This window comes from Caretta caretta, chromosome 1, assembly GCF_965140235.1.
Source record: "Caretta caretta isolate rCarCar2 chromosome 1, rCarCar1.hap1, whole genome shotgun sequence".
In the NCBI taxonomy this organism is placed as follows: Eukaryota; Metazoa; Chordata; order Testudines; family Cheloniidae; genus Caretta; species Caretta caretta.
This window is the reverse complement of record NC_134206.1, coordinates 89,339,635-89,355,773: the sequence shown is the minus strand read 5'-3', so window position 1 is coordinate 89,355,773 and position 16,139 is coordinate 89,339,635. Positions and strand designations below refer to the sequence as shown.

The 16,139-nt window shown below is 37.2% G+C and overlaps 1 long non-coding RNA gene across 1 annotated transcript in view; it reads left to right on the top strand.

The window, feature by feature from the left end:
• Positions 1 to 16,139, top strand: part of LOC142069755 (uncharacterized) — an 89,390-nt gene that overhangs the window by 35,342 nt on the left and 37,909 nt on the right. The window contains exon 2 of the long non-coding RNA XR_012665709.1: positions 15,648 to 15,740. This is a non-coding gene — a long non-coding RNA (uncharacterized LOC142069755). The remainder of the gene's footprint in view (positions 1 to 15,647; positions 15,741 to 16,139) is intronic.

Below are 16,139 nucleotides of genomic sequence, written 5' to 3'. Positions count from 1 at the left end.
TTTTATGATTATCAGCAGTCTGTCTCCCCAGAACAACATCCCATGATCAAAGAAGCCAAAGCCCTCACATTGACACCATGAATATAAAAAGGCGAAAATTATTATATTACACATGTATGTAAGAAATACTGTCAACCTGTTTAGGTTTCCACATCTGTGTATCATTTGGAGAAAGATGACTCACTTACAGCATAGATTTTTTTTTTCATTTTATTTATTACCAGTATAAAATATTTTGGCTTTTGTAGCTTAAAAGATATTTAAAGATTCCTCAGAATTCCTGGTGCTTCCAAAGCTGACCCATTCTCTTCCAATTAACCAGAGAAATAGCATTTGGTGATTGGATTTGAAATATCCTCTTGAACTTAAAAAAGCTTCCTGCTTTTAACTCCAGCTCTGTCTTGAGAAAAATTGCTACACACCACAAATTATCTGTAATAGTCCTTAAGGAGTACACTTCTGAAAAATCCAGTTCAAGCATTCCATAGCATGAAAAAGCTTCTTTAACAACTACTCCTAGGATATTTAACAGCCAACATTTTCACAAAAAACTGCCAAAGTTCAATAGTAGCAAAGGTCTGGATCCACCAGATACCACTCTTCATTATTCCTTTTACCACATGAAAGATATTTTGAGATATGTGTGTGTGTGTGTGTGATTATCCTTGGGGAAAAAGAGTTCACTGCTCTGTATTGCAGTGTCTGTCCTGTTCCTTTTTCTAAGTAACAAGTCCCACTCTTTATTATGGCTTAATTCTGTCATTCACATTCCAGTTGAGTACTATGTTGCTGCATAAAATGTCCTATTTGAGTAAGAGTAGCAGAGCCTGAACCACAGAATCTGCAGATTGAAAAATCCTTTTATGGCTCTAATCCATCACCCAGCAAATGCAAGATTATTCAGTGTTGTACATTTATTCATGTTTTAATCCATCCTATATTAAAAAAATTACAAAGCACTAGGGTCTCCTGTACTTCCTTTAGGTAATTTTTCCACAACCTAATAGAGCTAAATGACATAAAGTTGTCCCTGATATGTATTTTTTCTTTCTTGATTTCATCCCATTACTCCAATTATCCCTTTTATTATGTTAAATAATTCTCCCTCTTTGGCACTCAGATACTACAGTGATGCGTTGTATAGAAATTACTATAAATAAATTAAGCCAAACTATGTCCTACCTTAGCAAAGCCATTCAGATTTAGACCTTTTTAATTTTTCATTGTAGATCAGGTCTTTATTAGGGGTCTTTTAAGACCCCTAATAATTTCTCTTGTTCTTCTCTAAACTTCCTTTCCTCTATCAATAACTTTCTGGTCATGCGGAGCCCAGGAATTGAACAAAATATTCCATTTTCAGTCAAAATGAAGCAAAAAGAGAGGAACTATTCCATCTTTGTCTCATGTCATGAAGGACGTGATTCTGATCTCACTCACACCCCAGTAAATTCAGGACAGGCTCAGTAGAGTAGCACAGGTTTGAAAACAATCTAAGTCGGATCAAAATCAAATATAGAGACTTTATAAATTCCGCCCAAAATGTCATTGGATTTTTTTGACTGCTATTACATACCATAAAAATGTATAGGTGATATAAACCATCTGCTTCAGATCAGAACACAATTGTGAAGCCCCTGGGGTTAGAATAAACTTCCCCTATCAGCACGCTGTTTACATATCTGTCCATTACAGGTTTCCTTGCACCTTAGTTTGAAGCATCTTGAACAAGCCATTACCAGAGATAGGATACTAGATTATGTAGACCACAGATCTGGTATGTTTCTATGTTCTATATCACATCCCACAGTTATTATTTATTATTTGCATTACTATAATGCCTAGTCATGGACCCCATTGTGCTAGGCATTGTACATTGTACAAACACAGAACAAAAAGACAGTCCCTGCCACAGGGAGCTTACAAACTAAGTTTAAGAAGCAACAAATTGATACAGACAGATGATGGAGAACAAATAAATAATAAAACAATATTGATCAACATGATAGGCAGTGGTCTCTGTCACGTCTGTCATTGCCATGTCTAATTTGCTGTACAATTTCACCCCTACAACCTATGAGATATTAATCCTTTCCAGAAGTGTCAATCACATTACATATCTGTATTTCATACTGCACTTTGCTCCACAGTGCATGCTAGCTTTCATTTTCCAAAGCTGAATATAATTTTTTTATTCCCTGCCCAAATTTCTAATGTCTCTTGTCCCTTTTCTACTTTCTTTTCTGTCCTTACTGGTGTTCAAACTGTTCCTAATTAATATTATCTGTGCATTTGTTAATGTGTTGTTTACTTCAGCTTGCCAAGGACTAATGAAAATCTGAAACGGACTAGACCTCACCTGGACTAGACCTCATGTTTGGTACTCCCTAAACATACCCTATCAATTTAATGACTTTGTCATTTTTTACTTCCTTTTACTTATGATCTCCCCATCATTTTCAGTTCACATGACAGTGTTCATATGCAACTTAACATGAATTATTTTTTCATGTAAAACATGAGATATCATCACTACCTTTTTCAAATACAGCTACCTCATATTTATTATATTAAAATATTATATTAAAAATAAGAGAGCAGTTTGATTTAATTGAAAGTGAGTCAGGCGATCTGAGTTCTGTTCCTGACTATGCCCCTAACCTGTTGTGTGACCTTGGGCAAGAATCTCTACCTCTAATTCACCCTTAATGTATCTTCTCTATTTAGATTTTCAGCTCTTTAGAGCAAGTACTGTCTTTTACTAAGTGTTTCTGCAATGAAGCATGATAGGGCTTCAATCTTGGTGAAGGTGTCTAGATGCTAATGGAATATACATAAATTGCTATTCAAGTCTCTCTTATCCTCTAGAGCACAGGTAATGTAGCAATGGTGAAAGTGTCCATGTAAACAAGGTTGATGACTGCAATATTTCAAGTATCATGTTGTGTATGCCTGTTCTGAGAAGGATTAGATGATCTAGTGCTTAAAATGCCCCAAAGATCTTATATCTAATATCTTTCTGTCTCCCTTCATTCACTCCATTTTCACTCAGTCGTTCTACTTTCCTCTCTCTTATCCGATATTCAAGCACCCATTTACGCATTCCACAGTCACTTCAAGGTCTGGGGTTATTTCCCTTTCAGTACACCGGCTGTTTATGGCTATGGATTCATCTGTAACAAGGTAATATCAGGACCTTAGCTTTGACTCACAGTCCAAAGTTAAAAATAAAAACTAAAATAAAAATAAAACCATAACAGCAGAAGAAGAGAGAGTAATTAAATGTTATAGACAACAAAGAAAATACAGGTTTTCAAAAGAGATTTGAAAATGAATAATCGATGAGGTGGAGAGAAGCAAAGTGTAAAAAATGTGCTTTCCTTAAAGAAAGGAAAATTCCCTGTTTCACTCATGATGGCAGTTGATCATATATCTACAGTATCTATTAACCCTTTTTCAGGACTTATCATTGTTCAAGGAAAGTATATCTTGGGGGTCCTGAAGTAGTGATAGCTTCTTCTTTCGAGTTTCAAATTAAATATAAGTCCAAAATATATTAATATATCCATAAGCTACAAAATACAAATCTCTATTTTGGTTCAATTATATGAAAACTACTGACAGGCTAGACAAAGTCACAAAATATTGAATGTTTCTGCATGCATGTGTCCCCCATAGAAGAAACAGTTCTTTTCCTGGGTCATTGTGCAATCTACTATCCCTGTCGGTGCTCCACAATAACAGAGCAAAGTGTTCCAGCTAAATGGTGCACTGTCTAATTTTGCAGTCTCAGTGGGGATAAATGTTTGAAATGCAATCTTCCTTGCTGTGTTCTGTGCTAGAATCATGCTGCTACATTTTCATGAATGTGTTGGGTTTCTTAACTATGCTGATAGTGTCAGGTAGAAAAAGCCTTTCTCTTGATTTTGTGAGGATCTGCAAAATATATGTCATTAGAAAATTCTACTAAGTCTTATGTGAAAGCTGATTCTGTGTTATAAAAATAGAACAGCATATTTATTTCCCAACTCCCTTCTATTCTCCCTGGTTCCTTTGAGGCTAGAAGCAATAAAGAAGTAGCTATTCAACCCATAGTAGGAAGGAGAGTGTCTTGTATCACTCAGGAACAGAATATTCTTTTACAACATCACTTAATTAGCAGACTGTTTAATGCAGAGTACTTAGAGGAAAGCAGGACCAATGGTTAGGGAACTAACCTGTGATTTCAGAGACCTGAGTTCCATTCCCTGCTCCACTATATATTTCTTGTGTTTTGAAATGCAAATCACTTAATCTGTCTGTGCCTCCATTCCTTATCTGTAAAAATGAGAAGAACGGTACTTCCCTACTTTATAGGGGTGTTGTGAAGATAAATACTTCAAAGATTCTGAAGCACACAGGTACTATGGGTAATGGGGTCTGTAAAAGTTATCTAGATATATAGTCCTTGCTGCAAAAGATGATAGTTATAATGTGAAATCCAGAGTATGGAGATAAGGAAAAATTAGGTGATCCTCAGATCTCTGAGAAGGGCATAGCTTGGAGTGCTTTATTAAATAGCTTCTATGTTTGTTCCCAGAGGAAGCTCCACTTCAGTGGTGGGCCAAGTGACTCCTATGTATAGGTATCAAACTCATGAGTTCCTGAGGACCTACTGATCGATGCTGTTCACCCTAACTCCTAGTGAAGTCCTATATTTTTAGGGATGCCCCTAATAGTGCTAAAGCACCTAGTGGGTATGTCTCCAATTCAGCTGAGAACATGCTTCCTCCCAAGGGTAGATAGACATGCCCTAGCTCATCTCCAGCTAGCATGCTAAAATAGCAGTGTGTCTGCAGCACCAAGAGCAATGGCATGGGCTAGCCACCTCAGAATTGGATCCAGGGGGTGGGGTAGCTTGTACTTGGGAGGCTCTGCTATGCTGCTGTGGCCACCCTCCTATTTCTAGCTTGCTAGCTCAAGCACAGTTAGTGCATGTCTGCCCATGTTGGGAAGTATGGTCCTAGATGCAATTTAGACATACCCTGCATTTGTCTTTTTTTGTGAAGCATACAGGAAGCGGGCCAAAGATTTTTCACGGAGTCCTGTTGTCTATTGCAGATCTGAAGGGTTGAACAGACTGGGAGCAAGTGACCTAAGGAGCAGACCACAGCAATGTCATTAATTAAAGTTGGGGTAAAAAATGAAACAATGTTAGCTTGTTTGGAGATGTGGGTAGCGTATAAGGGAAAAAGAAACGGATAGTATGTGATGGGGATATAAGGCTTTTCTTTGACAGCTACTTTGGTGGATAGGAGGAGTGTGGTAGACATAATATACCTGTTTTTTGACACAGTCGCACATGACATTCTGATAAGTAAGCTGGAGAAATGCTGGGTTGGCAGAACTACCATTAAGTAGATTCATAATTGGTTAAACAATCACAAACAAAGAGTAACTATTAATGGAATGATATCAAATTGGAAGGAGGTCTCAAGTGGAGCTCCACAGGGATCAGTTTTGGGTTCCGTGTTATTTAACATCTTTATTAATGACCTAGATGTAGGTATAGAAAGCATATTGGTCAAATTTGATGATGACACAAAGTTAGAGAGGGTTGCAGACACTTTGGAGGATAGAGCTAAGATTCAGAGGGATTTTGATAAATTGGAGAACTGGGCTATAGACAACAAAATGAAACTCAACAAAGACAAATTGTAGGTGCTATGCTTAGGGAAGAAAAAACAAATTCAGAATGGAGAATAAGTGGCTTGGCAGCAGCGCTGCTAAGAAGGAGCTGGGGTTTGTGATGTATCACAACCTCAGCATGAGTCAACAATGTGATGCTATTTCAAAAAAAGCAAATGCAATTTTGGGTTGCATTAAGAGAGGCATAGCATGCAAGTCATGGTAAGTGATAGTACTGCTCTACTCAGCGCTGGCTAGGCTTCAGCTGGAATACTGTGTCCAATTTTGATCACCAATGCATAGAAAGGATGTAGAGAAACTGGAAAGGATCCAGAGGCAAGCAACAAAGATGGTCAAAGGGATAGAAAGCAAGCCATAAGAGCAAAGGCTGAAGAAACTGGGTATGTTTAGTTTTGAAAATAAGAAGTTAATGGGGGACATGATAGCAGTCTTCAAATACTTGAAAGGCTGCCATAAAAAAGATGGAGAAAGTTGTTCTCTCTTGCTACAGAAGGCAGGACAAGAGACAATGGATTCAAACTACAGCATAGCAGAATTAGATTAAATCTTAGGAAAAACTTCCTAACTCTTAGAACTGTAGGACAATGGAATAGACTGCCTATGGAGGTTGTGGAAGTTCCTTCACTGGAAGTTTTCAAAAGGAGGCTGGATAGCACTCTGTCTTGGATAGTTTAGCTAGAACAAATCCCGAATCATGACAGGGGGTTAGACTAGATGACGCTTGCATCCCCTTCTAACCCTATGATTGTATAATATGTGAGGGAGCAGAAGAGTGGCCAACTGCCACTATTTTATCATGAGTCTCACAACTTTTTTAAAGGGTTCTCATTAATTTCTGATTTTTTTTGTCTTCAGTCTTGTGACATTTTGCCCTTATCCAAAATGACAGCCATCTCCCATTACTGTCAGTGGGAATGAAGCAATAGCTTGACCTTCACAAGATGGTTGCCACAACCTTTTAACTTTTGAGGTAAACATGAGGGCACCATCTAACATTGTTACCAGTAGGGTTGAAGCTAGGTTGTTCTCAAGGAAGATGGTGCCCCTGTGTCACCATATCAGGGCCAGTTCAGGTGACAAGATAATGGGAGTTGTGAGTTAAAAGTTTAAACCTTTTAACCTTGCTACTTCCTTATCATCAGTCTTTCCCCATTCATAACCTCAACATGTGCAGGAAGTGTTGGGATATTTTTTGGAAAGAAACTGAAGCCAACTGTTTTCAAAGCAAAGCAAACCCATTGCATTTCTATTCCTTTTTCATGACAGAGCTATACATTATGTTCAAGTTGCCAGTGGGTCGGTTATTGATATTTGATGAGAACAATGCTTTAACTAAGAGCTTTTGGGTAATGGTAAATGTACACTACTTAAGGAATTAAAGTCCTTTTGAAAAGAAACTTGTAGTTTGAAGTAACTGACATACATACAAAATGATCCTAAATATGCTACAAAGAATTGGGGTGGTTGCAATGAATAAAGTTGTGTGCAGGCTTCCATTTATGTGTTAATAAATTAGAGTGCAAATACATTACTGTATGAGCAATGTATCAGCAATAGTTTTCTTTTTCCAGAATAGGTGTTCTAATGGTCTCTATGGCAGCCATTATGTAATAGAGAGATGAACACTAAAAGCTGTTTTTATATGAATATATGAACATAAGTTTACAAGCTGCTTTCAGATAGCAGTTCATGTGATGAGCTGACTATATATCCATGATCTTGTGTTGCCCTCATGCTGTCATTAATTCAATTGCACTGCTTCTTTATAAATCTCCAGATTTACCCTAATAGTAATTCATACAGAGTATTCCTAGAGATATATGGGAAGTGCATAACTTAAATTACCTTATAATCAGGAATGGTTACCTCTTTAGTGTTTTGAAAGGGCTTACAGAGTCTCTTACTGGACTGTATCATCATGTCTTATTGGGCAAATGTTAAAGAAATATTATTGTGGATGTACCTTTTTTATATATTAGAGATTTTTTTTTTCATATAAAGGTTGATGCTTATCCCAAGCTATCGTATTTCTTTGTTTCAAATTTCTCTGGGCAGAAAGAGGTTATATTAATAATTCCTGGAAAAATGTAGTAAAATTTAGTGCTTTTTTTGGTACAGCTTTTCAGGGAGGAATCATTCTGAACGGAACATGGTGTATTGTAAACTATTTTAACAGAAGTATAACAAGTATACTCTTTTATTGATAACTTTTTTTGAAAATGGACTACATTACAAATCTTATGTTGATAAATTACAGTAGATGCATAAGGTCTGTTACTGTTGAGAGTTATGCCTGTTTTTATTTTCCCTTTGCTGAAAGCTGACCTGAGAATATTTTACATAGCTACTACCAAAGGACTATATTCTCTCACAAGATGACATATAAAAAACTAGTATCCAACACACATGAGAAGAGCTTTTGGCCTAATCCTGCAAGATTCTGAGAACCTTCCATTGCCATCGGCTTCTTTGGGAACTGAGGTGTTCCGGGCTTTTTTAATAGTATCATTCTACTGTAATTTTTTCACTTGGGTGTTGTGAGGATGAATTCATTAAGGTTTCTACAGTTCTTTGTAGATTTTAAACACCAAGAGTAATTTAATAGTTCACTTAGGGCTAATTTCTATAATGTTGACCTATGTCACTCATTACTCCTCACTGGATTAAGTACGTTGACTTCAGTGGAATTACTTGCCTGAGAAAAGGCTACAGAACTGAGCTGTTTAAGTAGTCTGGGTTGCTCTTCAAAGAGGACTAAGAGAGTTAGGTACTCAATTTCCAGTGACTTTCAAAGACAATTGAATTCCTAATTCATTTTTGCACTTTCAAAGTGCTTAGTTCAGCCTAGACTGATCCTGACAGACATTAGTCACACAACATATTCCACTGAAGTCTGTGGAGCAACTTACATGAGTGAAGGATATTTGTGTGAATAAGGGATTGCAAGACAGGACCCCTATATATTAATCACACACAAACAAACAACAAAAAATGTTAAAAGGCTGTTGTTAAGGTTGCAAAGTGTCAGAGGACAGCCTGCAGCTGAGCCAGTCTCCTGGAAACCTGACAGAAACTGGCAGATTGACACACTCCCTGACTGGCTGCAGGAGTTTTCATAACAGAAATGTTATTTGGTACTATTTTGCATGGAAAATATGACAGGCAGCAGGAACCAGTAGACTGGGCACTGGAGTAGGAATCAAGAGACTTTGATTCTGCTGCTAGCTCTGCCACTGACTTCCTGTGTTACCTTTCACAGATTTCTTAGGTCTCTCTGTGCCTCAGTTTCCCCAGCAATTAAAATGAGGATAATAATTTGTGCCTGCCTTTTTAAAGCATTTTGAGACCAATGGGTGAAAAGTGTAATATATAAATATTAGAGAAAGTTCTGAATGAGGACTGCACTTTGTCCTACGAATGAATATGACTCACAACATGTTTCATTAGTTATTTGAGTCCTTTAAGAATAATCTAATATGTAGACATATTTAAATTGTCATTTTTAAAAAAGAAAATGGACCTCATCTTAACCCCAACGGAAAGTTTGCCACAGACTTCAATGGGGACAAAATCAGGCTCAAATCTGGTACTGAAATATTTGTATATGAAGTTCAAAATTACTTTAATTTTTGTTCAGTAGTCAGAGTAAATACCACAATTTCTTAGTTTTCTTGGATATTGTTTTTGCAACATATTTAATAAGTTAAAATATATTATGATCAGTGAGTGTAAGTGGAACACAGTCAATATAAATTAATGCTGTAATGAATGCTAACTATAAAATACCATTGAAACTCTGCTGCAAAGGGAGAGTTTGTCAGTAATCATAACGTCCACATTTCCTAAAAAGTCCACTGATCTTTCAAGGCACAACTTGAGGCACTTACAAGTTTCTGGAGTTAGGCATCCAAAAATGGAAGCACCCAAATTTAGTGGACACTTTGGAAAATATTGGCTGAAATGTGTAATTATGGCGTGATCATTTCTATTTAATAACCATAGTTATAATAAGTTCCCTCCAAGAAGCATATTTATGTAGGATATTACACTTTCTGGTCTAATGAAGACAATTTGCACACCATTACACACCAAAGGTGTACAATACTTCCCCTGAACAGCATTGAGTTGTTGGTTAGTGTATACTGACCACATTATAAATAAAGTAATATAAAAGAGGAAGTATTCATTTTAGAGAAAAATTCCCCAGTGTAGGATAAAACAAGTGGAAACAAAAGAAGACAATATATACTTTCATGTTAGGTGCTTGTTGTTGGAGTAGAGGAGATAGCTGGAGTAAATAAACAGTGACCTGGGTGCATTATTTTCAGAGCTAAGACAATTTTTCATCAATATTGTCATTCTAAAAAAGAAAAGATTGTTTGAAGATAGTTTATTTAGAAATGCCAAGTAATGCTGCTATGGATAAAGGACTGTCCGTTATTTTACAATTGTTACCTTTTATCTTTATAGGCATTTATAATTTGCTTATTTCAAATCACATAATGCTTCAGACTGAAACTTTATACTCACTAAATATATCTTAAAAAATATGGCTGCTTTATTCACAGTTATATTCAAATGAGTTACCTTTTTATAATTTACAAAAAAATGATATTTTTCCATATTTCATAGCTAGGTCTGACCCGAAACAAGTATTATTTTCACAAAACATATGTTAAGGTTTTTAAATTTGTTTTTGTTCCACATCAAAGCTGAGACCTTTTAAAAATTTTCACAGTAAAACCCCAGACACATAAGCAACAGAACTTAGGATAGCCCAGTGACTGAGGCCCTTACTGAGCTGTAAGAAGTCCCTCCTCTGCCTGTTTCAGACTCCCTGCTTCTACATCCCAGGTGAGTGCCCTACTGGGGGGGCATGGATCAGCATTCACGTCACACTCTCCATCAGTATCCGGCCCGACCAGTGGAAGCTAATGATACAACCAGTGGACCAAATTCGATGATGAATCCTGGTCATGTGCCACTTGCGGCATGTTGCACATATGCTAAGAAGTTCTCTACTTGCAGAGGGATGTGGGTCTCTGTCCACAGGGATTTCATGTGGTGCTTGAGAAACCTTCAAAACTGGTAGGTTTTCATGAAAAGTTTTAGTTTTGATAAATCAGTGTTTTCTGACAAAAAGACGCATCCCAAGCCCACTGACGTCCATGGAAACCCTTCTACAATGGTTAGAGTGCTGGTGGGCTCAGACCACTGCCTGCCATGCTGAGTATTGTCTCATTGTTTCCTTGTGCTCTCCCATCTGTTTACCCCAAAGAGCTTACAACATAAATATAAGACAAGAGACAACAGATAGATACAGAGACTGTCTTTTTATTCTGTGTTTATACTTTGGGGTCCTGGTCCGTGACTGGGGCTCCTAGGTGCTTTGGTATTACAAATAATAATCACAGTAATGAATCAGGGCCTCAGGCTCTAACGCTGCAAACACTTACACCTTAGTCAATTTTCAGCATAGCAGCCATTAGTCTGTATCCACAAAAAGAAAAGGAGGACTTGTGGCACCTTAGAGACAAACAAATTTATTTGAGCGTAAGCTTTTGTGAGCTACAGCATCCGATGCATCCGATGAAGTAAGCTGTAGCTCACGAAAGCTTATGCTCAAATAAATTTGTTTGTCTTTAAGGTGCCACAAGTACTCCTTCTCTTTTCACATTAGTCAATGAAATTACTCGTGCTTAAAGGTAAGCAGGTTCAGTGTTTGTGAAATTGGGACCTAATTTACTGCATTATAACCTGCTATTGTAGCACATATGCTGCCCTGGTATAAAGTCACCCAGTATTCTTAAGTGCAATGGAACACTGTAGAAACAGATTGGCCTACTTCCTTGCTTTTTTTAAGGTTAAGTCAGACCCTTATAATTATGTTAACCAGAATTGTTACAAACATAGAATTTTCCCTACAGTACCAGTTAAGACTAACTCTCCATCAAGCACGTCACTCTTACGTACAGAAGGTGACAGCTTCCCATAAGACACTTTGAAAATTGAGCTGTTTTGTGCATATAGTGGAAGGGCCAGGCATACGCTGTTGATCCCTGTGGTGATCAGCTAACAACCTGAAACAGGACATTTGTTTACTTCTACTTTAGCATATTCAGTATAACTACATGTATCATTATTAGTCATAAAATTGTGCAGACAGTTTTAAAATTCAATTACGGTATTGCATTATTATTTTTTTACCTGTTACCCAAATAGGATTTTATTAGGGGTTTGTAACTAGAATCTTCAGGTAGATAAACTAGAGTTAGGTAGACTCATAATTACAGTCCTATATTTTCAGGTATAAACACATTTCAAGAGTAATCTGGTATACACACACACCGGCACACAGTATTAAATTTGGTGAATGAAACTAATTATACCAGAATTAGGATGTCCATTGACACAATAACAGTGGACAAAAATCATACAGAATGTGTGTTCCCCTTCACATTTCAACTTTATATCTTGCTAAGTAGCAGAGGACCTAGACAAGATAAATTGATTGTGTACTATGGTTGAAATAGTCAGCTACTGAACTGTCCAAATAATTTCTGCTAAGGAATTTCAGCATATACCCAGTACTTAAATCACAATTGCAGCTAAATGAAGTATTTGTCACTATCTCTTTTTTCCACTCCTCTGTAGGGTTTCTGCAGTTTTTACAATGACCTTTTCATTTATTCTAATTTTCATGTTAACCTAGGGGGGCTTATTTTACTATGTCAGGTTCAAAATGTCTCTCTCTTTGCCTTTCGGGGCAATTGGATGCGCTACTTGCATGGATTTTTTTAACAGCTATGGCACATTTTTGGAATGAAGAAGAGCCATTTAATTACTCACCTGAGATCCAAACCTTTTTTCTTTCATTTGTGACCAGTCAGAGCTGGTAAACTCAAGTACAGTTTTAATCAGATTACATCTTTCTAAATCATAAAGTAGCATCATTTATTTCACCCCACTACTGTTGACAGATTTTGGTCTCATTTTCCTCTCCTACTCACATACAGTCAGCATTCTCTGATACAGTCTCATTGCATGTTAGTAATTGAATGATTCTAATCGTGCACTGAGGAAAAATTAATGTCAGCATTTGTCCATCTTTATGATAGCCATTAAAAGAGCCACATTGTTGACCAGTTTCATTGTGCGTTAAATATAATTTCAGGCAGGTTTTAGAGTTAGCAGATTTCATTAAAATTAAAGATGGTCAGATCAGACTCTGTCCCTTTGTAATAATGTCTTACTCTTGTTTGATGCACAGGCTCTCTTTGCTCTTATGTATACTATGCAAATATGTCACTGCCCTGTTTTTAAATTCCATTCATGTTAAATTCAGAACTATAATAATTTTAGAGTGTTTCCCAGCTATCTCCAAGAGCTGCCAACAAAAGTTTCCCTTAGGAAACTTATATTCTCACAGACTTCAAATATATCAGGATGGAGAAGAGACCAAACATGTACAAGCTGGTAAATGACCGATAGCAGTACCACATTACAACATTAGGTGTTAATAACCCTGATAATCCTGATATCCTACTATGATGTGGGTTTGCAGATTTTAGAGAATGAGATGAGTGTACAGTGTGATACTGTATAAAAGGGAAGGTGACCACCTACACAAATATTGTCACACTGTTACACAATTGCAATAAATCATGTACAAAGTATGCCTTGTAAGGTATCATTAGAAAACTTGTAATCTACGGAACAATGCTATCTCAATGAAATGTGTGTATGAAGGTATGAATGTGGGTATGAATGTATGAATTTTTACTATATGCTTCTTACTAAACATGTGGGGTTCTTGAATAACACACACAAGACAGATTAACATCAAGACTAATCAGCCATGTGTTGATGGGCCATTAAGGAGAATCATCTCTTCTAGTGGGCCCCTCTTGAGGATGCCTCAGAAAGGATGTGGACAATGGATTCATGACTCAGCAAGGCACGAAGAATATGTAATGCATGGCTCCATATTTCAGCCAGTACTTTTCCAGGCTCATGGACTGAAGCTATAAATTGGAGATGGTGACATTATCTTGCTTCCTCATTCCTGACCCACATCTGTGGACTGTGATTTCTAACCAGGGGAGCTTTGGACAGTGGACTGAGGACCCCAGTGTTTTGGTTGGCCCAGAGAAGCTTACTGAAAGCTACCAGATTTAACATCACTGTTATTACACTGATCTACAGACTCTGAAATCAGCTGTAATGTATATCATTCACCTTAACCTTTTAATAATTCTCCCCTTCTCTTTTTATTAATAAATCTATAGTTAGTTTACAAAGGATTGGCTTCAGTGTGATTTTTGGGTAAGATCTGAAGTATATTCTGACCTGGGTGAGTGGCTGGTTCTTTGGAACTGGAAGAACCTAGTAAATGTGATTTCTGGTTCTAATTATTATTTAACACAGAAGTCCAGTTTGTCTGGGTGGTAATAGCGGCTGGAGTGCCTGAGGGAGACTTTTTGTGGCTCCATATTAAGCTAGTGTTAGCAATACAGGAGTACACATGTGTTGCAGGTTTGGTTAAATCTAATTATAGAATATATATCATGGGTTTATGTGTCTGCCCTTTTTCTGACAGTCTGTCCTGCTTTTGGCAATCTCAGCTGTGACCCACCTCAGTGCTGGGGAAGCACTATTTCAGTTAATGACAAACACTGATATGATGCAAGTTATGTCCCTATAAATAAAAAAAAATGTAGGAAACTTATTCTATCATCAGCCTTTCCTGAAAGTGCTCAGTCCTGGCATTGCTAGCAAAGACATCTGAAAATAAATATTTTCACATAAGAAGATATTTTTATTATGATTAAAGAGACAATCTGCATAGAATCTCAGTAAAGTAATAACTAAAAATGGGTTGCAGTGAAGAAAGAACACAGTGCTTGGCTAAATGATTATTATGTCAACAGCAATAGGAGTGATAACTGCTGCTGAGCCAGAGGGAGACTCAAGTCACAGGAGAGCATGTCATGTGTGACAACATGCCATTTAGGAACACTGCCCAGATGCTATCTGCAGGGAAGGTTCCATTTGGCTCTAGTGGCTTAAGGGCATCTAGAGAAATACAGATTACAAATTGAACAACCCATAGCCATATTATATTTATGTGTAGGTGTTTTACTTATATGTGTAATGCTATATTTATCATTGTCTGTTGAAGATTTTTATTTTATTATTGTGCAATAATACAATAATTGCCAATTGAGAAAATTACAATAAAATTATATTCTGTGCATCACAGTAACAATTAAATTGGAGCTACACTTCATGCCTCTGGCATATATGAGCAAACAAACCCCTCCAACTCACAAACTTGCTGTCATTTTTTCTGTTGTGCTCACTCTATATCATCAACAGCCTTAAAGCATCCCACAGTACTGAGATGATGAGGGAGCATTAATCATGCCAATGAGAGGGATACTTGATACTTTTACAAGCATGCTAAACAGCAGATTGGAAAACACTGGGATCTTATTCTCATCTAACTACATTTTTGTACTGGAGTGTAGCAAGTAACTCAAGCTGCTAGTTTTGTCAGGGACTGAAACAAAACATTGGGGAGGGGAAGTATAGAAAAAAATCTTCCTGTGAAGTAAATATTAGCACTCTCGTTTTACAAATTGGGAAACTGGGTGACTTTCCTAAAGCCCCCCATGGAAACTGTGGCATGGCAGGAATAGAACAGGGGGTTCCTGATTTCCCTCCCTCTCCGCTTATCCTTAAGACTGTGCTTTCCTGCACAGGGATATTAGGCATTGTGATAACAGATATTGAGTTTGGGGACTGGAGAAGATCCACATAGAGTTCACAATGAGACTACTGACAACAAAGGAACACAGATAATTAGCAAAATGATCTTGCCTAGAAGCAGACAATACCTTTAAGAGGGCTGAAATCTATATTAACAGATCTATTTCTTCTCATTTCCATTTACACTACAGTACCAAGTAAGCTTTTGGCTAGCCCTTACCTGGGATCCCTGAAGATGCAAGAAATCAGTCACATCACATATTTATACAATGGATCTTCTGAAAGTGAGTAGCAAATTTACATTCCCCTTACCTTGGATTACCTGCAGAAATGTTCCTTTTAGGAAATGTGTGTGTGCACTAAGTAGAAAATGGTTCAAAGAGGTTAATTTGTACTCTGTTTTAAAATCTAAGATACAGTTACTTTATGTAAGTTTATACATGTCAGAGTAGGTCTAGCCCAGGGGTTGGAAGGCTGTACTGACTTACAACCCATGCAACTCCAAAGACTATATATATGCCCTAGAAAGGCAAAAGGAAGAATGAGAAGTTTACACTTGACAGGCTAGACCTGGCGCAAAGGCCAAAGGGTCCAATGATTGTGCTTTTCTCAAATAAAGGAATTTGGAGCTCAGTTAAATGTTGGTGCTATGTTACTGATGATATTCAGACATTTACTGGTAT